The sequence below is a fragment of the Cupressus sempervirens genome, chromosome 5, assembly GCF_028749045.1.
Source record: "Cupressus sempervirens isolate cs-2001-9-10 chromosome 5, ASM2874904v1, whole genome shotgun sequence".
In the NCBI taxonomy this organism is placed as follows: Eukaryota; Viridiplantae; Streptophyta; class Pinopsida; order Cupressales; family Cupressaceae; genus Cupressus; species Cupressus sempervirens.
The window spans coordinates 297,127,351-297,150,503 of NC_143122.1; positions in this window are offsets into that span (position 1 = coordinate 297,127,351).

The window sequence follows — 23,153 nt, forward strand, 5'->3', positions numbered from 1 at the left end:
GCATCCAATCATTGTAACTGTAACATGAACTAACATACTTGAACAATTCGACAACTTTGTTGTAACATACCTTTATCCCATCTATGTAAAATAAGCTCAAATGATGTAATGAGGATGGAGCAATGCGACCTATCCTCTCATTAACACAAAAATTTGTGTTAATTGGAGGTAGCTCATTGGGTACCCATTCTTTCTCAATGTGTGTATACCGAAAGGGCACCTTGATTTTGCCTTTGGGCTCATCATCATAAGAACAATACCCCCTATTAGCAAGGAAAAATTGAATGTTCTTATCAATTTTTTTTCTAATATTTTTACCTCTAGTTGATCTCCCTATTTTAGCCATACTACATGTAGAGCTTTCATCTACCATTTTCTCATTTCCATCATTTGATGTAGATAGATCTGACAAGTATCTATTTGGTGGGTCCTGCAATCCATCAAATGGAAAGTGAAAGTGAAAAATATAAAATGTAGTAAGTTGAAAGTGATTATACAATTATATTTCTATATGGACCTTCTTTGTCTATATATACATTATATTATTATATAATATGTCTAAATTTATAACATACATGCTCAATGATAAACATGAAGAATATAAGAAAATTATGTCTATTTATTGACTTATACCTACTGATCCATGTCACTGTACACAATCCACACCAAATGGGTCAAATTTCTTGCATATGTTAATCATTTATCTTAAGTTAGCTAAAAATTACATGATACGCATAAACATGAACAAATTTACCTTATATATGGAATGCAAGATCGTCAATGGAAGAGGTGATGATGTACCTATAGTCAATTGACTGTTTGCAAAAAGGGTGACAATCAGACACAATATAAACATTGGTAATTATAAATAACATATGTTGTAATCATTAGAAATGAACACAATAAATATGTAATCAAATTTATTGCATATGTTAATCATTTACCTTAAGTTAGCTAAAAAATACATGATACACATTTGCTAAAAATAACTTAGAAGACAACATGAACAATAGGCAACATCGTAAACATGAACAAATTTACCTTATATATCGAATGCAAGATCATCAACAGAAGGGGTGACAACATTTGTAGTCATTAATTATCATCATCATCATCATCATCATCATCATTGCCATCATCACCATCATCATTGCCATCATCACCATCATCATCGCCATCATCACCATTTCCATCATCATCACCATCACCAGCATCATCATCATCACCACCATCATCATCATCATCTTGATTTCATCATTTGCTTCTTCATCATCTTGATTTCATCATTTTCTTCTTCATCATCTTCAATATCTTCTTCTTTCACAACATTATACTTTATCGACCTTCCTCTTGGATCACATCTAACAACAAATGACCAACCCTATTTATGTGGAACCTCTGAGTAAAACACTTGCTTGCATTGTCTTGGAAAAACATAGGGCTCATCTCCAATTGGCTCAAACAACCTTGTATTAATCATTGTAAATGCATTATCATGTTGAATAACCATTCTATCTAGATCATTTTGATTTAGTTGTAACCTATACCATTTGACGACAAATAGAACTACTCTAAAGGTGTTAAATTCATACTCAATTATATCATCCAAGATGCCATAGTATTAATTTTGAGATTGCTGAGGATGTATGTCATTTCTAGATGATATATTGGTGACCTCAAAAACTACAGTTATCCTAGAATCACAATTTTTCTTTGTGTCATCCAACCTTTTTATACGAAATTTTTGGCCATGATAGTACATAGCTTTGTGTTGCTTGACCTACAATTTTTGAACTGTGTGTAAATTATTTGCATCGTGAGTTGATACCAAACATACGTCGAGTTATGATCATTAATAAATTTCTACATACCTCTCCACCTCTTAAACCCTTTACTAGATCAACTACCATCGGCATAACATTAGAATCTCCATTACGATGAGCTTATATAACCAATGAAGCAACACCTTCCCATGTTAATGAGAAACCATTTTGTTAACATCATTCAATCCATTCCATCATCCAGTCAAGATTGTTTGCAATATACAAATGTATTGCATCCCACTCTCGACCACCTATTTCAAAAAAAATACACCAATTAAAAATAACTTATATTGAAGATTTATAAGAATTAATTAACTATAATAACATCTTAGATTTACCTCTTACTTTTCTCGATCTGCATTTTCCCATCAAGTACTCCCCTTCAAATTTTTTAATTGAGTTGGGATTTCAAATATGATCTATATGGATCTTTGTTGCAAACATAGGAAGATATTCACTAATGTACACCATGGTTTGGTATACCATATATCCCTCCACCATAGAACCCTCGAGATGTGCTCTCTATCAAACCAAGCCTTTCAAAAAATTTAAGTGCCTCTCAACCATCCACATTGACTTGGTCAGTATAGGTCCACACAATTCAATCTCCTCAACTTGATGTGTGAGGTAGTGTTCTTGTGCATTGAACAAACTTGGAGGTAGACACTTTTGCATTTCACACATCAGAAGAGGAATTTTTCTCTTCCAATATTTTATATCTTCTTTATTGATTTCTTTAGATGAAAACCACCTCATGTATTTTCCAAGATCATATATAATCTATTTGACATTGTTGGTGAAGTGGTGTGAGAGAGATAGAGGTAGAATGTACTATAATATTTGTAAAATGATCTTGTCAATATTTTATAAAAGAATGCAATTAAAACTACATGCAGTATATAAATATATAGTGAATACAAAATAACATGAATTACCTTAATAAATGTATGTCAATCATGTGTTTTCAACCCTAGCCTAAATTCACTTTTCTTTGATATGAGATTGTTTATGTCCACAACAAATCCTGTGGGAAATCGTATTTTTTTATGACTTCTTTTATAGCATTGCTCTATTGCTTTGACAATAACCAAGGGTAGTTGCATCAATCTAGTCTCCATTGTTATTTGATTGAATGCCATTTTTTATTGCATGGTTGGATTCTTCAATGTCACTACAAGTTTTGACAATTTGATCTTTGCCACGCCTTATATCCAAGATTTTCCATAATGCCTCTATTACATTCTTTCCAATATGCATAGGATAAAAAAAATGCACAATTAGGATTTTCTCGTAGTATGACAACCTAGTAAATTGTGTAGGATAAATTTTTAGTCCTTTTGGAAGTTGGTCATTGATGCCTTGATGAACTTCACAAGCATCAATCACATCATCAGTAAACAAAACACAATATCGAATTATAAATTTGAAACAAAAACCATTAGATGGAATGACATTACCTTGATGATTTATTTTATTGTATGAAAACTTCCATAGGCAAGGTGTCATTCTCTGTGGCTTTGACGTAGTCTCTTCTTTCCCATTGAAAAGATATTTTTTAGTAATTCAATACTTATGATTTCTATGCAAAAAGTGTCTATTCTCATCGAACACCTACTTTCTTAAACTTTTTGAATGACGAGATTTCATCTTTGGACCACAAACTAGACATTCAAATTTTACCTTTGTCTAAATACCTACAAGATCATGTATAAGTGGATTAAATGTGTTAACATTGACATACCAAAAAAGAGGTGTCAAGAAGAGAACATACCACAAAAATGTGTTAGCCCAGGGGCATCGTGTATTGTCCATACAAGCATTGCATGAAATTGAAATTGTCTTTGTCCTATTGGTCTACAGATGTCATACATAGTAACCCCATTCCATAACACCATCAACTCATCGATAAGGGGTTCAATATATATGTTGATATCTTTAACTTGGTACTTACCTAGTTGAATGAACAAAAACATTACATAATTATTATGACCATTTGATGGATTAGTAATAATAAATTAATTTAGATGACCACTAAATCAAAAAATACTTCAAACAATTAGTGTCAGCATTATGTGCTCTCTCTTTATGGACAACCAAGGAGGTATGTTATTGTTGATATCAAAAACATGCCACACAGAGTAAGTAGATCTCATCTCTCCAAAAGGATTGACACCATTTGCTTCCAATGAAAGCTTGAGATTACAAGGTTATTCTTTAAAGTGTGGCCATTTTTTCTCTATTTCCTTAAATTCCAAACCATCTATAGGCATTCACATAATGTCATCTTCACTTCTATTGTATGCATGGTAATCCATAAATTGTGCCAAGCTATTGCACTTGAATAATTGTTACAAACATAGAATAATGGGTGCAAGGCACCTTTTTTGTTAATTGATCTGATTGAGATCTACTGATATAACAAGTAGGACATTGTGTTGCAAATTCATGCCATTTATGATATATAATATGATCATTTGAACATGCAGGTATTTTTTGATACTCCATTCCAATATCTTTCATGATGGAACATAATTCTCAGTACGAGCGAGGTAGAATGTTTGATGGTGGTAATAAACACTCACCTATCAACCTATGACCAAAAATATAGTTTGTTAATTCAAAAATTATTAATTGCTACACAATGTTAATTGTAAGGGAACCACGAGTAAAATAATGAAAGAATATGGCATACCTTAACATACATGTCATTGCTACATTGGATAAACCATTCATAACCTTCAAGTTCACCAACATCAATATAGCAACAAGAAGAGTTGTTTTGGAGCCTTCATATAGGGATGAGTGTGCCTTCTCAAGTAAAGGTACATCAAGCTCTGTGTCAACATCATCATCATCATCATCATCTTGATCATAATTATCATTTTGATTATCATGATCTTCATCATCCTTGTCTTCTTTCATGGTATCATTACCTTCTACTTCAATATTCACACCTCCATGTTCCCTAGTTTGGAAATCCACATTCTCTGAATTATCATGGTCCATAACATGAAACTCAGGGACATTGACCTATATGAAAATGATGACCTTATATTAACCATGACCATGATTTCATCATCAAATCATGTCTTATGTAATTTATAAACTATTAAAATACATACCAATGGACGATATTCATTTCCCCCTTCAATGTGACCATGTTGCCTACAATGTTGCTCAACTGTTGTGATTAGATATCTTCAAGTCTTTAAGCCCTTATACATTTTGGAAGGACAATAACATTTTCCATCATCTTTTCTATTTAAGTTAGACCATAGTCTAGCAATTGTCTCTTTATTTTTTTGTGCGTTGATATCGTCAGACATGGTCTTTCTTGAATGGAATGACTCGTTGGTCGAAGAAGGATGATTTGTTTACAACCTGCAGATGGAGTAGTAAGAGGAAGACACATATAGAAAGGAGTTATGTCTATGAACCAAGTAGGAATTAGGAAATGTTGGAGTGGGGTTAGTCCAAGATATTTTGGAATCTTGAAGAACCTAGGAAAGGATATCTTGAAAGGTGAAAATAAACAAGTATTTTTATAGCTACAAAGGAGGAATCGAGAGCATTATAATAATGAAGAAGAAACTTAAATCCATACAGCTTCACCTCTATTTACAATTTGACCTTTCTGCATGTGAAATATGAAAATATTAAAAAATTTCAATCACATTTTCATTTTAAAAAGAACACCAAATATACCTTTGCTACAATATCTTCTTCAGATTCTTCATTATTAGATTCTTCAGAACTGCAAGCTCTTGTGCAAAAAAAAGATTAGATGTACTAAGTAATTTTTGATGGGCAATATTTAAACAAATCAACTATCAAAAAAAAAGTTTATGAAATTTAGTTGCTTTATTATGTACTGAAGACTTGGCAAGATGTTCCCACATCTATCTATAGATTGCCTATCTACATGGTTGTTTTCAAATAGTCTAGTATGGTGTTGGCTTTGAACAACAACAAATATCATTGGGGCTGGTAATTTGGCTCAAGAATTGCACAAGCCTATTGACACCATAGAACTTTTAGTTCATATAGAATTTAGCTATCTTCTTTAACAAAATTCAAAGAGACTACAAACAAAATAATGAGCCATGTCTATCTCAATTGAATAGCAAGTACTATAGTGAGTGTTAGCAAACTAACCCTATGAATAGCATCCAGTTCATAAAGTAGAACTTGGTAAAACTATCCTTCACTTACACAATCTCTAAATAAATACCAAATCTATCACTAAGGATACATAAGAAATGTAGAACTAAATCTTACCACAAAAACCAATCAAAATGAAATAAATTACCTATAAAATATGATTCACAAAGGCTTTTTTCCTGTTTCTTTGTGAAAAGAAATCAGTAGCTCCCTACAAAGAATCAAAGTGAAATAATCATTCAAATTTCCTAATATCATATTTTAAATTTTGAGTAGCAAGTGAATTTCCAAAAAGCATATTTTTAATTTTGAGAAGCAATAACTTGTCTAAGAATTTTCAATTTCATTAGTTGGTTCAGTGTTAATAAAATGCATAACAATCAAGGCAGAAATTGTGCTCTAGAGGGTTTTCTCCTCTTTGTCATTTAGTAATTTAGAACATGTCCCTAATCCATGGTGTGTGAAGTTGTAAAATTTTTTCCCAAGTTAATTCTTTGTGACTTCAAGCCAGTCTTGAGATGCAACCACCTGACATTTGCACCAAACCCAAAATATTAAGATAAGCATTTCTCATATGAATTGTGTGAACTAGAAAAACAACAAACAATGATCTATATTGAAAACCTACTGCCACTATTGATGGACTAGAATCTTCTCCAAGGTGTGGATGTGTAACATCTACCCCACAAGAATCTAAAACACATTGTGAACTTTTTAATCAAATAATGTTTCTTACTTGTAAGAAAACCTCAGAAACACAAAAATAAATAATTTGAAAAGTTCTCCACAATTGCACATTAAATAAATAGCAACAGATCTACAAAATAATAAAAAGGAAACTTGACACCAACTTGTATCAAGAATAATTGATCAAACTCGGATCACCTCAATGTGAAAATTCATTTAAGATATGGTGATTAAAAGTTAGGTTTTTTCTCAAAATCACTACAACTTAGGACCAAATCTTTGCTGATTAGTTTAGCATATATTGTGAACAAAAAAATTCATAATAAAAATCTGATTTTTTTCCACACTTATTCAAACCGTATAATGAATGACAAAAAATGAATTGTATACGAGTCACTCCAAATACTTAGCTTTTAATATGCTTCATAGATGAGATTTCATTATATGGTTTGAACAAGATGTGGAAAAAAATGAAATGATAGAGTCACTCCAAATCCTTAGCTTTTAATACGCTTCATAGATGAAAACATTTAATCTTCAAAGCCACCCAAACGAAAATACACAATATTTTGGTCTTTTTGTTTCAATAATCCACTTATCCAATGAGAAATCATATCATTAAAATCTTCATTATAGTATTTATAAAGGTCTTAAATTTTGCCAATTACAATCTTCCATAGAAAGAAAAGAAGTTACCAATTGCCCAGCCTGGATAATTTTGTTGGAGTTCTATGTTGTGGAACACTTCCAAGAAATGTAAGTTACACTTCAAAAAAAAAAAAGAAACACAAAGTCAGATGGTACTTTCTGCTTCTATAAATTTCATTTAATCCTAATATTAACATAAAATAGAATGAGTTTAAATGACCATAAAAAAATTGGCTTTAGAAACTCTCATTAATTCTTGGAAATTTTTGAAACATTTAAATTGAACCCAAAGTAACATGAATATTTGGACTTAGTTATCAAACCTTATTTTAGTAGCATACTGAGGACTCCAAGAGCCTTACAACAACCAAGGAGGGTGGAAGTAATCCACCATTGGTAAGAAATAAAGATTGCATGTGCATATATCCTCAATCAGAGAGGATGATCTTAACAAGAACACATAAGAAATAAGATTAAATATCAGAAACAATGATAAAAAACTTTAGACTAGCCATTATATCAAGCCATCATTTGGATAAAAAAGTGGATCATCACATACACAAAATTGATGAACATTAGAAACAGTGATGAGCATATTACTTTTAGATTGATTTAAAGTTCTATATTTGATTGATACAATATAGAAATAATATTCAACAATATAAAACCCTTCGCCAATTAGCAGTAAAAACTTCAAGAGATGATACCAATCCCTATTGTAGCCCTAGGCTTCTTATAATTTTTGTTGAATTTTTTTGTGTTCAGATTCAATTAGGGTTCAAATATACCTTTCTATTTTAGTGTTAGTTGTCACTCTAAAAATGATGCCATCAATAATTGCAGTCAATGTCATGAATCTCTCTTATCAGTGACTTGAAAACCTCACTTTTCTTTTATAGATGCCTATTATGTTGCTGAAGTTTACCTAAAAATATTGTCGTTAAAATAACAATTTTCTTGACATCTTACTTCTATTTGATCAATAATTGATTGTCTCATACATCTTTATATGCACATTTTTAGAAAATTTATGTGATCTATTTTGCATGGTGCTTCCAAATTTGATAGTCTACACATACAATATTCTACACATACATTTTTAGACTATCAATGATTATACATTAAAAAAATGTATCACAAAAACACCTTAAAAGTGCATATAAATAGAATAGTCAATTAAACCTATCCGATGTACCTAAGAAGAGAAAAATCATCAATCCCTAGGCTCAAATTTGAAAGATTGAAAGAAAATTTTATAATATGCAAAGTCTTGCCTCAAGAAAGTCTGTCATTATTTCTTGAGAATGCTTCAACAAGTGAAATGGCTCAAACAATGAGTGGTTCATAAGATGTGTAGACTATCAACAATTGATAACTTATTATGATAAATATAATATAAACTATCAACAATTATGCATAAATATGTATAATACATAAAACTAATAACCAATGTAACCTACAACATGTGCCTAAGGAAAGAAAGTTTCATCAATACATGAGAATGCTATAATGTGCAAAGTCTTCTATCAACAAAGCCTACGCCTATTGCCTAAATATGTTTTCAAAAATGTATTAGTTTACCACAAAATGGTTGGTTATAAGAATGTAGTTATCAACAATAAATAAGCATTAAGAAATTTGTGAATGCAATAAAAATTTGATTGAACATTAAAGATCGCGATGATGCATAAAACAAACTACAACCATCTCTCACAAAATTGTGTCATCATGTGTGTGTAGTGTGCATGCCTGCACACTTAGACAAGGAAAATTATTTGATGAGAGGTGATAGCAATTGTTTTATACATCATAATATTCTACAATATTTATTCATCACTTTTATTATACTAATTCATACTTGTATATTGTTGATGGCTATATTAAACATCTACTATTTGATGAAAGAAACTAGATATATCCATCGTGATGCTGGAAACTAACTAACTAACGGTGTGTGTGTGTGTGTGCATGCGCATGCGCGTGTGTGTGACAGCTTGCTCTTTGTTACTACAATGGAAACCCCTACTTTACATAGCCTAGTTCCATGAGAGCATCAGGTTCTGGTTTGTACTTATATATAAAGATATATAAATACACTAAGTGTATAAATTGCGAAAGGCCATTGCATTTTTTTTATTGCATCATTATGATCTTCTGTAATCATTTAACATTCTTATTTCTTTCATTCATTGCCTTTTCCTACCCATATATCTATGTTGATTACCTATAAAATACACACTAATTAATGAACTATTTCTCTTCTAAGCATGTTTGGACAAACGTTTTCTAAAAAATGAGAGAGAGAAAACTCCAATTTGTATCTTGCATTATCATAACTTCAAAAAATTTAGTGCACCACCAATTGTCTCTGACTCTCTAGATTAGCCTATATACTATGTAGCTTAACACCAATAAGAAAAATAAATTGCTTGTTGTTTACACCCCAACTACCATGCACTCTTAACTTCTTCAAACTGGGTAAGTGAAATAAATTTTTTAGTATTCGCATCCTATATATTCTCAACTTTCTCATATTGGGATCTCAATGATCAAAACAAAAAAAATGAGTTATCGTTTGCATTCTATTTCTAAAAATTTAGCAAAATAAGCTAATACATCACCTTGGAACATTACACTGCAGTACTAATTCTCTAAGATATATTTATTGGATATCCTTCCCAAAGATGGTTTGTAGTCAAAGTTCATTAAATTTGATGCCTATATGAATTTGAAATTTAGATACCAGCTTAATGCCTTCTAAGTTCTATAGTTAACATGTATCTAGATTCCAATGAGAAAATGGAGATTATGCCTTCCAATTGATCACTGACCATATTAATTTTGTACAGGTGATTATGTCTTCTGAACTTGACAATAGCACTTATTGCTTTAATCAGAGTACCATGAGCCCTAAACCATATCTTAGCCTCTTCTACTAAATCTTGGGGACCTAAGGATGGATACTTGGATAAATCATCTAAAGCTCCCAATTTGGCCATGGTCAATTTGTTTGCACTATTGAATTTTGAATTATCAATGAAGCAACTAGAAAAAGTGATGTTGCATCTAATTGACTTGGCATAGGCTTAAGATTCTTAAGCTCCCATTTTTTCCATGGCCAATTGCCATATTGGATTTTGAAATCTTAGTCAAGAGAACTAGACAAGTAGAGTTGAATTTGATTGATCTAGCATAGGCTTAACTAAAGAAAGAATAGATTTACAAGTAGTGGAAACCACCATAATTTCATACACTTTAAAGAAATATTTATCATCATCCTAAATAAGTTCACACAAAAGAAAATTCTTCAAATAATGCATCAAGTGTTGATACATTGAATAATTGTGATCTTATTCCCTTTAATCCTCATAGATAGTATTCTTCCCCTTTCCCTTGGAAAATCAACCCTTGCAACTTCAAGACTTTTTCCACACTAACCTCAATATTTATTAACCTACCTTATCAAAAATCTTACCCAGGAACAATGTTGAATGTTCTTTATTATCAAAACATGTAGTTGATTACTCCTCCAAATAGTCTTTGAACCGAACATGATTTGAATACACATATATTTGGACATCTTCTAGACTCCACATTCTTCTTTTGATACCCCTCACAATGCTTTCCTATTGTCTTGTATGGACAAATCCACATCTACTCACTCTTGTCTCCATCCTCTTAGTAGTAAGATGATTTTCTTAGACCCTTCTTGTACCTTTTGCACATGTTTCTTTGTGCATGACATCCTACATCCTTGTGGATTGATATTATATACCTTTCCCCATATTATTTCCCAAATGTTAGGTCTTATTGCATGTAAGATAATGTTAAAATACATTTTGTAATGTTCTTAGTTAACCTATATTAAGGTTTTGACAATTCCTAGGAAAATGATTTGATCTCTGCAAATATCATAGGGTCTTAATCCTTGCAAATGCCAAAGCAATGGATATTCAAAACTCCACCATCTATACTAATGGATCTTTAGCAACACAATACAAAACTATGAAAAAAGAATTAGATAGTAAAAAATGTCAATATATAGGAATTATGTAGGAAATTCAATACTTCATTTGTTCAAAATAGGTTTACATTCATTCTCCTCATGTCATCGATCATTGAAAATTTTATAAACTTATATTACCTCCTAAAATTGACAACCAACCATAACTACCCCTGAACTGACCACAAACTACTTATTTTTTTAGTCTATTACATTATGTTTATGATGTCAAGTTGATAACAAATTAAATTTCTCTTGCATATGAATACTGGCAAATTATATCCAAATGATTGTTTCACAATATAAGGACATAAAGTACAATACCTAACAATTTTTTTGCAAATAAGTCCACAAATAAACATAGAGAGCAAGATGCCCCCATCACACTCTTCTTGAGAACAAAAAACCCTATGTACCCTCTTCCCTGCAAAACAATACCTACTTGAAATCATGATTCAATGGTATCTTATGATTTTTTTTGGGTATCCATATGGAGATTTCTATTTACTATCAGTCTATATATTCTACAATTTTTAATTCTTCATATTTTGCCTTCTATCTTGCATTAGTCAATCACATCCCCCTAATGAATTTTCACATTTACACAAAAATGAAGGATCATTGCACTTGCCTAGTGCTTAAGTCTTACTTGAGTGTACTGGTTCATCTTCCTTCTAATTATACAATAACAAATAATTAGTTAGGTGTTGCATTAGGGAACCACACTAGAATCCCTTACTATTATCCTAAGCATGTTATTTTTCCTTATTGTGCACAAATTATATTAAATTATGGTATGATAAGCTCTTTTATTAATTATTTAATAAGTTGCAAACATTCTAAGTTTTTCTTAAATGTATATATCCTTGGAATAATAAGGTGTCAAGGTTGTCCACATAACAAGACAAACAAACCTAGATAAAAGCTTCCATGAATGAACATAATTTTTTTTATAAAGATAGTTCAACAACAAAGAGAGAAGTTCATGTATCAGATGGGAGTCAACAAAAGTATACTATAAGGATGACCAACATATTGCAAAAAGATAGAAAAAATTTTAAATCCAAAATTTTAAACAACTATTTGGAAAATTCTAGATCTTTTGATAGTAATCAAGCTACCTATTAAAGTATTGGTTCCACTTTGATTGATTGTGATAATTATAAGAGAAATCTTATCAGAGTAATCCCATCAATTAGAAAACCTTTTTTCATTGCTAGTAGGATTGAGGTTGTTGGCATCCTAAATATTGTTTGCATTGTTTTGTGTTGAAGGAATAAGAAGATTGGGTTTATGAAAGTTCTCCTGAGTATCAATGCTTGTGTAGAAGTCATGCACTTGTTCACCATCCCTAAATGGATATAATTAGAAAGATTGTTTGTAAGACAATTCAACACTTATAAAAAATGAAAATGAAAATGAAAATAATAAAAAAATAACATAATCACAATGTCTAGTGTTTGGCAAGACATAGCCTAATGACACGATTATTATTTAGGTGTAGGCAAACTAGCGAAAGAGACCCAATAGCCACTAGGGAGTCCAATCACCATGAGGGTTTCATGATAGATACACCCTATAGAATTTTTATGAAACCTCTTAACCTCCTTTCAATGTCTAAAGAAAGTTTGTTCAACTATTTTAAGGTAGGTTTTTTTGGCTGTATATAACCTCACAACACTTTTTTCTATAGCAATATTCACAAAAAGTAATTTCCAATACCCTATAACATTCTGAAATAATTTAGAACAATAGATTCAAAAAATCTAAGTGTATGGGTAAAATCTTAGTGAACTCTAAATGGTTGCTAGAATAATTGCAAACTCCAATTGCACATTGGGTTTATGGTTAACCTATACTTGTGGCTAGGAGAAAGAATGGCTCAATAAACCATAGATCTACAGAGATCCTACTATGAAAGGACATGTGAGAAGCAATTGGAAAAGAAAACTAAACAACCTCTTTCTCCATGGTCCTCAATGTTGCACCAAATCAGGAGCTTCCAACAGGAGTCACTTAAGAAGAAATGAATTATTTTCTTATAGTGCTTGGAGAAAAAGTCACACAATAATAGCAAAAATTGATGTAATTAACCTATTTTCCTATAGCAATAGAGTTGGATAATTTCATTCCATTTAATGAAGTATTCAATAGCTACTATGGTGCCCACCTCTAAATTTGAAAGGCCCCTTGGAAACTAGAATTTGAGAACTATCAATTTATTAGTTGTGGACCCCTACAGTACCATGGGTCATAATAGTACATAGCCGAATCTGCCTAATGAAACCCTATTGGTGAACCCACCCTCAGGCGGGCTGGGCTATACAATGATGAATTTATGTCCATAAATTAAAGCTATTTCTAACAAACATGCATATAAAATGTCAAAGCATTTACAAAGTACATAAAAATTTGTAAGTGAATCCCTTGAAGAAAAATTACACCTATTATAATGGTCCCTACAAATGTCGAGTTTGGCCCTACACAATGTCATTTTTAGCTAACGCAAGTCCTCTCTTTGGGAACCCCCCTTGAAGATCACACTATGCCCTCATGCGAAATGATGTGCCTCCCTCAGTTGCACCCTATTCTAGCACTACTTTGCCAGTGGCATTCTTGGCTCCACCACCCTCATATGTGGTTGATTTTCCAACTACCACTTGAGTGGCCTATTTCCTATTCTTGGAACTTTGCCCCTAGATAGCTCAACTACCGAAAAACCCCTCTCAAATTCTCTAGAACCCTCAACACCAACTTCTCAAATGAATGTGATATTTTTGCCCCTTTTTTTTTGTTTTACGTTGCCTTGTGCATTGCAATTGAGACCAAAATAATTGGTTGCAATTGCAACCAACACAAGCATGTTAATAAAAAAAAAACAAAATTTTTCTTTATAAATTGACCAACCAACCCATTTAAAATACTATGTCAAATTTTTTGGTCGAAATTTAGGGTTAAATGCACTAGTGAGCTACAATAGATGATGGAAAACCTTGGTGCAATAAGGAGATCCAAAAGTGCACAATGCAAGTTTGGATCCATTTTGATTGGCTTATTCTTTTATGTGAAAAATGAGTTTCCTTCCTTTGTAAAAGTAAGTTGGAAAACTAACAGTTCAGTGGTTGTCCAAGTAAATGAGTCAATAGAACAAATGGGAGCCAATTTTGAGACCATAATGACTAGCTATTTTGAGGATTTCTAGAAATCTATGAAGAAGAGACTGAGGATACCAATATCCCTAGTAGAGAAACATGTAAATGATATATGGTTTCTTGTTGATATATATTATACCTACATTCAAGCTTCCATACCAAGGTTTGGATGGCTTAGACCTCTTGGCTATGAGATCAACATAGATGAGACATCTGCAGCCATAACAACACTATTAATAGAGGAGATTGACAAAATTTCTAAGTCATTTGGGACATATAATGTTGTTAAATCTAAAATAGAAATGGAGGTAAAAAAATCCTCTACAATAAAGAAGAAAGACAAACTGGCAAAGAAATTAAAAGCCAAATTTGCAAAAGGGGTAGTAGAGGCAAAAGAGGAAGAGGATGATGAAGAAGAAGAAGAAGAATAGAGACAAGGGCCTTTTGGACTTACTCAAGGCATGGGTGAGGATGATAAGGAAGCAAAGGATGCTGAGGAGAAATATAAAGAGGAAGCTCCTAAGGCTGAGGCTAAGAAAAGAAAGACACAAAAACCACCTGTTGCACAACCCAAAGAAAAGAAGAAGGCAAAGCTAAGCCCTACCAAGCCCACAACAAGAGTAGACACAAGAGCTACAACAGAGGTGGTCAAGGAGTAGGAGAAGAGGAAGGAAATAGAACAAGTATGTCTAGCACAAAAGAAACTAAAGAGGAAGTATGTGGCACCTCCAAAATCTGATGAAGAGAGGATAGAGACTGAAGATAACAGTCAATTTAGAGTGGTAAGCCACACACCTAAATCTGAATTGGAATATATCTATGAAAATGTAAGGGATAATTTAGATTTATTAGGTTTAAAAGGCATTGAATTTAATAATTTTTTAAGGGAAGAACAAAAAATGGTAGAAGATTCCATCTATACCATGATGGCTAAGTTCAAGAACACCCCTCTTCAACTAGACAACACAATGCCCAAAGAGCTATACTCCATAGTTGAAAATAAATGGCACTATTGCCTAAACATGGAGAAGGAGATTAGAGAGTCATCTTTGGCTCGTGTGATGCCTAAATTGAAAAAAGGTCAAATCACTTAGGGTAACAAGAAGCATGGGTGAAAATTTGCACCCAAATATAGAGCCTTAAGCATTCTTCAAAATAACATTAAAGATGTAGTGAAGAAGTTCACTCTTATGTGAAAAGTCATCTATGGCCTCCAACTAGTGATAGAAGGTCAAGAAGATCCCTTTGAGAGAAGAAATGATAATGATGAAAAGGAGGATGACAAAGAGGAAAAAGGAGAGAAAGAGAAAGAAAAAGGAAAAGTTACTGTGGAGAAGGATTCACACAAGGATGAGAGGGAAAGTGTTGAACAACAAGAATAAGAATAAAGTGTGCAAGACACAAAAATTCCACCTCCTAGCCCTCCACATGTAACAACCACACCTACAGACTCAGTGGTACTTCAAGATGTTGCTAAAACTTCTAGTCAGAATATCAACCCATTGACTATAGAGGATCTTAAGAGGATCCTTCACCAAACCTCCCTACAAGAACAATTATGTGCAAATCCAATTTTAGTGAGTGTGGACGAACTCCAAAAATTAGTAGCTGAGATAACCAAGGAGAAGCTAAATCCATAAGAATCACCTTCACATCCCCTAACAACTACAAGTGGACAACCAAAAGAAAAAGCAACACAAGACACAATTGTTAAGGTTGATTCCATAATGCCAGACACTTCAACTAATGAGGAGTAAGCAAAGGAGAAAACATAACAGCAGGATACCTCTATCACTACTACACAAGGTCAAGGTGCACCTCCTTTGATCACTATAGTTGATCAAGGTAGAATTGAAGAGAATAAGGACGAGATCCCTAAAGAAAAAGAGCAAGAGGAAATTTTACTACTATAGGGACCCTCACAAGCACACAACAATAGCTAAGCACTGAGACACTACCACTGTAGATATCAACACCAGGTTTGAGCTCTACCAAGGTAGCAAGGGTACTTCACTATGGAGACCCTGCACTTGATGAAGAGATAGTCATACCAAGATATGACTTTAAGACAATGAACATTGACTAGATCAATGAAGTGCAGCAGGTACTTGAGAAGAAAAAGGAACAAGAAATGCTTAGAAGTGAGTATAAATAGAAGTAAGCTTTGATTGAAATAAAAGACATCTTTTTAGATGCATTCAGCTTGTAGGTACCTAATGAGACAAGGCCCATCATGGAGGAACTCTCCAACATAGTGGAACAAGCACAAAGTGAAAACCTAGATACTAATGCTAAATTATTAGAATGGTCTGAAAGGAAGCTTTAAATGAAAGTGAATGAGAAGAAATCAAGTGAGATAGCACTTTCACAAGTAGAATTGGATAAGAAAATTGAGAAGGTCAAAGTAGTACTTGAGAACATTTTCTCACTATAATCTAGGCTGTGTAATTTATGATTGTTCACACAAGAGACTAGCCAAAGAATATTGAGCTTGGAGAGGAATTTGAAGGTATCTAGTAAGCAATTACCCAAGGATCCAGCTCAAAGTGTGAAGTATTTTTCCTCAATTCTTCATACACAAAGGGAGTTATTTGTACATATAAAAGATGAGGCCAATATCAAGGCCAAATTGATACAAATTCAATTAGCAAAAACCCCCCATATGGAGTTATTAGACAAGGAACTGGCCTATGCAAAGAATGTTCTAAAGAAAGATTCCAATCTTTTAACACTTGAAGGCCTTGTACACCTTGCGATATAGACATCCATCCAACTCAAAGCATTAGAGATTGCTATAGATAATTAGGATGCTTCTCTCAAAATAATTATGTAGGTAAATAAAACCTTTTTGGCTAACTATTCTATTACCCCATAGGAACACTTTGACATAAGTGTCAAAAAAGGGGGAGATTATATTTTTTGGGGGAGAATAAATGTAAGGGGAGGATAAGGGAGATAGTATATTTTTTAGGGAGATACCATATGATAACCAAAGGGGGAGACATAATAAAGGGGGAGACTAAGAAGACTAAATAAATTGAGGAGTCAGTGCAGAAATAGAGAAAAAATAGAATAGAAAAAATAGGGTCATATAAGGCATAGCAAACAAGGTAGAGCCAAAGAGTATCAACATGAAATAAATCAAGAATAATGCATAAGTCTTTGGATATAGTGAGGAAAATCAGCTCAAGGAGACTTTCAAATTTTTAAGGTACAAGTTTTTTACAAAATTTTTGAAATTTTGTACATGTGCCAAATAGATGTGTATTATACTCATAGAGATCAGATTCACAATGCATAGTTAAGTGTTTTTGACACTCATGTCAAAGGGGGAGATTGTTGGTCTCATATTGGTTATGACAATTGAGTGTCAACACACTTAACAAATTCTCTAAGATGATGCTGAGTATAATTCAAGTGCCAAGCTATAGTATGTGTCAAGTCAAAAATCCTATAGGCACCGAGTGACTACAAGTACTAAGCGAATTATATGTGTCAAGTCAAAATTAATGCTAAACTAGTATAGATGCTGAGTGGTGTATAGCTGTCGAGCAAGAAATAAATATAGTATGTTTTGAGCACTAGTAAATAGTGTGTGTTGAGCATCAGGAAATAATGAGTGTTGAGTGACATTGTTTTAACATATGAGTTTATGCCTTCACAAACTCAATTGCAGATCATATTGCATGCTAGCTAAGAGATAGATTTTGAGTTCTAGAAGATAAGATTAAATGTATTACATTCCCTATGTAATTAGCATGCAACCAATAAGAAAAATGTAAAGAATTGAGTATGAAAGATGGATGAATCTTGATCATAAATTTATACCTAACCCTAAGTCAAAAAAATCTTAATAAGGAGGTTGAAATCCCATAATTTAGTAGAAAGAGAGAATTGTATGGAATGCATGAGAGAATGCTGGCAAATTTAAAAGGGGTGTAAAGACTTAGATGAGGAATAGCATTGTAGAATTCAATTAGTTTGAATAGAGCATCAACACTTCGCATAGAGATTTATCAGATAAGGAAGGATCAAAATAGTTTGAGCAGAACAAGGATCTAGAATTAGTAATTGAAGATTGTAAGTCATCAGATCGATGCATTCTACTATACTTTCTAGTCATTGTATTAGGAGAATGAAAATTCTATGCAGATAGGTTGGCTTAACAGTTATTTTATAGAACCTTTAACAAGGTGTTAAATCCTTTAACAGAGTGACATTCCTAGTGAATGTTTGTCAATCATTTAGATAGGTCACTTTTAACAGGGTGTAAAGAATTTAATAGGGTAGGCTTCTCACAAGGAAAACCATTGATGATGGTCAAAATTTGTAACCTTAACCAGTTATATATTGTTGTAGTAATAAGTTATGGGTGTCATCACCACCCTAGTTTTACCTTCTCATTTTGGGGGGTTTTTGGGTGACCAATATCTTGTGTTATGTGTTTTCATGCATGTCTTTATTTTTATGTTTGTTAGATATGTTACATGCATATGATTAATTTCAGCTAAGACAATTTAGAGGTTTAAGTGTACTACTTCTGATTCACCCCCCCCCCTCTTAGAAGTAATCTTCGTACTTGTAAATTCCAATAGTATGTGTGTACATTTTTGTTATGGCATATATGATTTAAAGTTAATCTTTATAATAGAGTAATTTTAACCCATACTAACTTATATATGTATATGATCCTCATTCATGTTTAGTTAATGAATGAGGAGATTAGATAGGTTGATGTTATCACACTCTAGGATATTTCATTTGGACTTGAGACATCTATGATACATTATGTTGTTCTCTTATTATTTTTCTATTTGATATTGGAGCTTATATGGTTTCTAATCTTTCTTTTCTCTTGGAGGTATCACCTGGTAGTGGGACATAGAGTGTGGGGGGTGAGGCACAACCCATTGACAAGGGAAAGGTAATTTGGTTCTTTTAAAATGATTAAATATCAATGCATTCTTGTAAAATTTTTGTGGTAATGAAATTTAATTACATTCTTTATTATACAAGGTGTGGCTACTGGTGATAAGTCTAGGTAGATTCGGTATCATAGATTATTTGACATTTCCATTCATAGTGAAAGCCCCATTTCATGTGTAAGTATCATTTATTTTTTATTTTTCTTATTTTCATAAACAAATTTAGAACCAATTTCTATGATATCAACAACTAGTATTATGGATCTCATAGGAAACACCTAGTGTACAGGAGGTGGGACGTCAGAGTTTTTTTAATCTTTGCTCACACAACCTTTATATCTAGAGGAGGAGTCAACATAGGTAAGTTGTAGTTTGAATTCTTGATTATATGTTATAAATTTAGTATGTTATGAATTATAATGTTATAGTTTAAGTTGTAGATCCATCCGATAAACATACTTGAACATATACATGTCATAATCAATGAGGTTCAAGCATTGTTGAGGACATATGAGAGGACTCCTCACCAACACAAGAGGTCGATGAGAGAGGTATTTATGATGTAAGCTTAATACTATAAATCTTCAATAAAAAAAGATATTTATGCATTTGAGTAATTCCATGTTAGATACATAGAATCATATAAATTTTGTAGTCTAACTTTGGTTTTTCCTTTTTTGTTTATGTAGGAGGCATCCAATCCACCTAATGCAATCTAGAGGTTACATTTTCATCATCCACTAGTAGCATAGGATAGTATAGTTGTCATAGGATGTGTCATGAGACATTTTGACATGGTCTATGCCATATTGTATATAGAAACATTGATATTATACACACTTTGATGGCATGATCAGCCACATTTTTTTATATGGATCCATGTATTTTGATATATATTTGTGTAACTTGTCTATGGATAAATGAACATATATATATATATATATATAATTTGTCTATGGATACATGTATTTTGACATATATTTTAGTTATTTATCATGGGTCATGTGTATTACTCATGCTTATGGAATACCATTCATTTTGATCCTATTTTTTATATTCGATTCAAATGCAACAATTTGTGAAGAATATTTAAAAAAAAATTATTATCAAAATTTGATGCAAATTTTAATTTGAAATTATCATATATGTTTAATTAATGCTCTCTACAATCCCTTAAGATGTCAATACAATTCACCCACCCAAATACACTTAGAGCACCTTGGAGACTCTTTGGTATGCGGTGGCCACAAATATTGGAGGCTCTCCATGGCCAAAAAAATGTGTTACTATGTTTGACCTGCCCATCTAGGGCTAATGGAGTTGATGATTCGATGCCAAGATCAGCAGTTTCAAAGGAACGTAGGGATGCACCAATGAACTGAAGAACATTGTAAGTTTTTGGCATCGAGCAATATAATTGCACCAAATCCAAATGGAATTTGATCTCTCAAAAATGAGATAGGTTATTGTAGGCCTTGACATGACCTTCCTATAGCATTTGATGTTTCACTAATAGCCCCCATGAGCTCTGAGTTATGACCCTCGAAAGATCAACCTCCAAACGCACTTAGAGCACCTTGAAGACTCTTTGTTATAGGGTGGCCATGAATAATGGGGGATCTCCACAGCCAAAATAATGGTGTCACTAGGGTTCATCCATATATCCAAAGCTAATAGAGGTGATAATTCAATGCCAAGATCAACAATTTCAAAGTTATGTAGTGATGCACCAATAAACTGAGGCACATTGCAAGTTTTGGCATCGAGTGAGATTGTTGTGTCAAATCCTAACAAGATGTGATGTCTTAGAAATGAGATAGGTTATTTTATGCCTCAGCATGAACATCCTATAGAATTCAATCTTTCACTGATAGCCCATACGAGCTCCAAGTTATGACCCTTGGAATATTGACCTCCAAATGCACTTAGAGAACCTTAGAGACTCTTTGGTACAGGGTGGCCACGAATGATGGAGGCTCTCCATGGTCAAAAAATGGTTTCACTAGGGTTCACCCATCCATTTGGAGCTAATGGAATTGATGATTCGATGCAAAGATCAAAAGTTTCAAAGTTACACAATAATGTAACAGTGAGCTAAGGCACACTGCAAGTTTTAGCATTAAGCAAGATCATTGTGCCAAATCCAAATGGAATATGATCTATCAGAAATGAGATAGTTTATTTTAGAACTTGATATGATAACATTGTAGCATTTGAGATTTCACTGATATCCCTCACAAGCTTAGAATTATAACCCTTAGAAGATTGATCTCCTAACACACTTAGAGCACCTTGGATACTCTTCGGTACAGGGTGGCCACAAATGATGGAGGATCTCTACAGATGGAAAAATGGTATCATTAGGATTCACCTTCCCATCTAAAGGTAATAGAACTAATAATTTGGTCCCAAGATTACAGGTTTCAAAGTTACAAGTGATGCACCAATGAATTGAGGCAAACTATAAGTTTTTGCATCAAGTGAGATCATTGTACCAAATCTAAATGAAATGTGATCTCTTAGAAATGAGATAGGTTATTGTAGGCCTCAACATGAATATCTTGTATAATTTGACATTTCACTACTATCCTCCATGAGCTCTCAGTTACGACCCTAAGAATATTGACCTCCAAACACACTTAGAGCACCTTGAAGACTCTTCGATATGGGTTGGACGTGAAAGATGGAGGCTCTTCATGGCTATAAGAAGGGTGTAACTAGGGATCACTCACCCATCTAGAGCTAATGGCACTAGCTATTCGATGCCAAGTTTAGAGGTTTCAAAGTGACGTAGTGATGCACCAATGAACTGAGGCACACTCTAATTTTTAGCATCGAGCGAGATCACTATGCCAAATCCAAAAAAATTTCAATCTCTTAGAAATAAGATAGGTTATTGTAGGCCTTGGCATTACTATCTTGTAGCATTCAAATTTTCACTGATAGCCCCTATGAGCTTTGAGTTATGACCCTCAGAATATCAACCTCCAAACAAACTTAGAGCACCTTGGAGACTCATCTGTACAGGGTGGTTGCAAACAATGGAGGATCTCTATAGCAAGAACAAGGGTGTGAATAGGGTTCACCTACCTATCTAGAGATAATGGAACTAATGATTCAATGGAAAGATCAATTGTTTCAAAGTTACATAGTGATGCACCAATGAACTGAGGCACACAATAAGTTTTGGCATCGAGGGAGATCATTGTGCCAAATCCAAATGGAATGTGATATCTAATAAATAAGATAGGTTATTGTAGGCCTTGGCATGATCGTCTTGTAGCATTCAATGTTTCACCAATAGCTCCCATGATCTTAGAGTTATGTCCATCAAAAGATTGACCTCTAAATGCACTTAGAGAACCTTGGAGACTCTTCAGTACAAGGTGTCTATGAATGATGGAGGATTTCTATGGCAAAAATAAGGGTGTCACTAGGGTCACCTACTCATCTATAGCTAATGGTGATGACAATTCGAAGCCAAGATTAGAGGTTACAAATTTTCATGTTAGTATTAATTAAAATCATCATTTTTTAGGTCCCTCCACATAAATTGCATGAAGTAAAAACATATTTTTTTATTACATTAAATAAACTAATTTACATTTACAATATATCAAGTGTTTCATCATTATTACATCAATACAAACCTACCAAAAATTGTATTTTCAAAAATCATAGTGTCAAGAATCGTGGTGTCAAGAACCGTAGTGTCAAAAATATAATAGAGATTTCTTCATTCCCCTCCTTATTT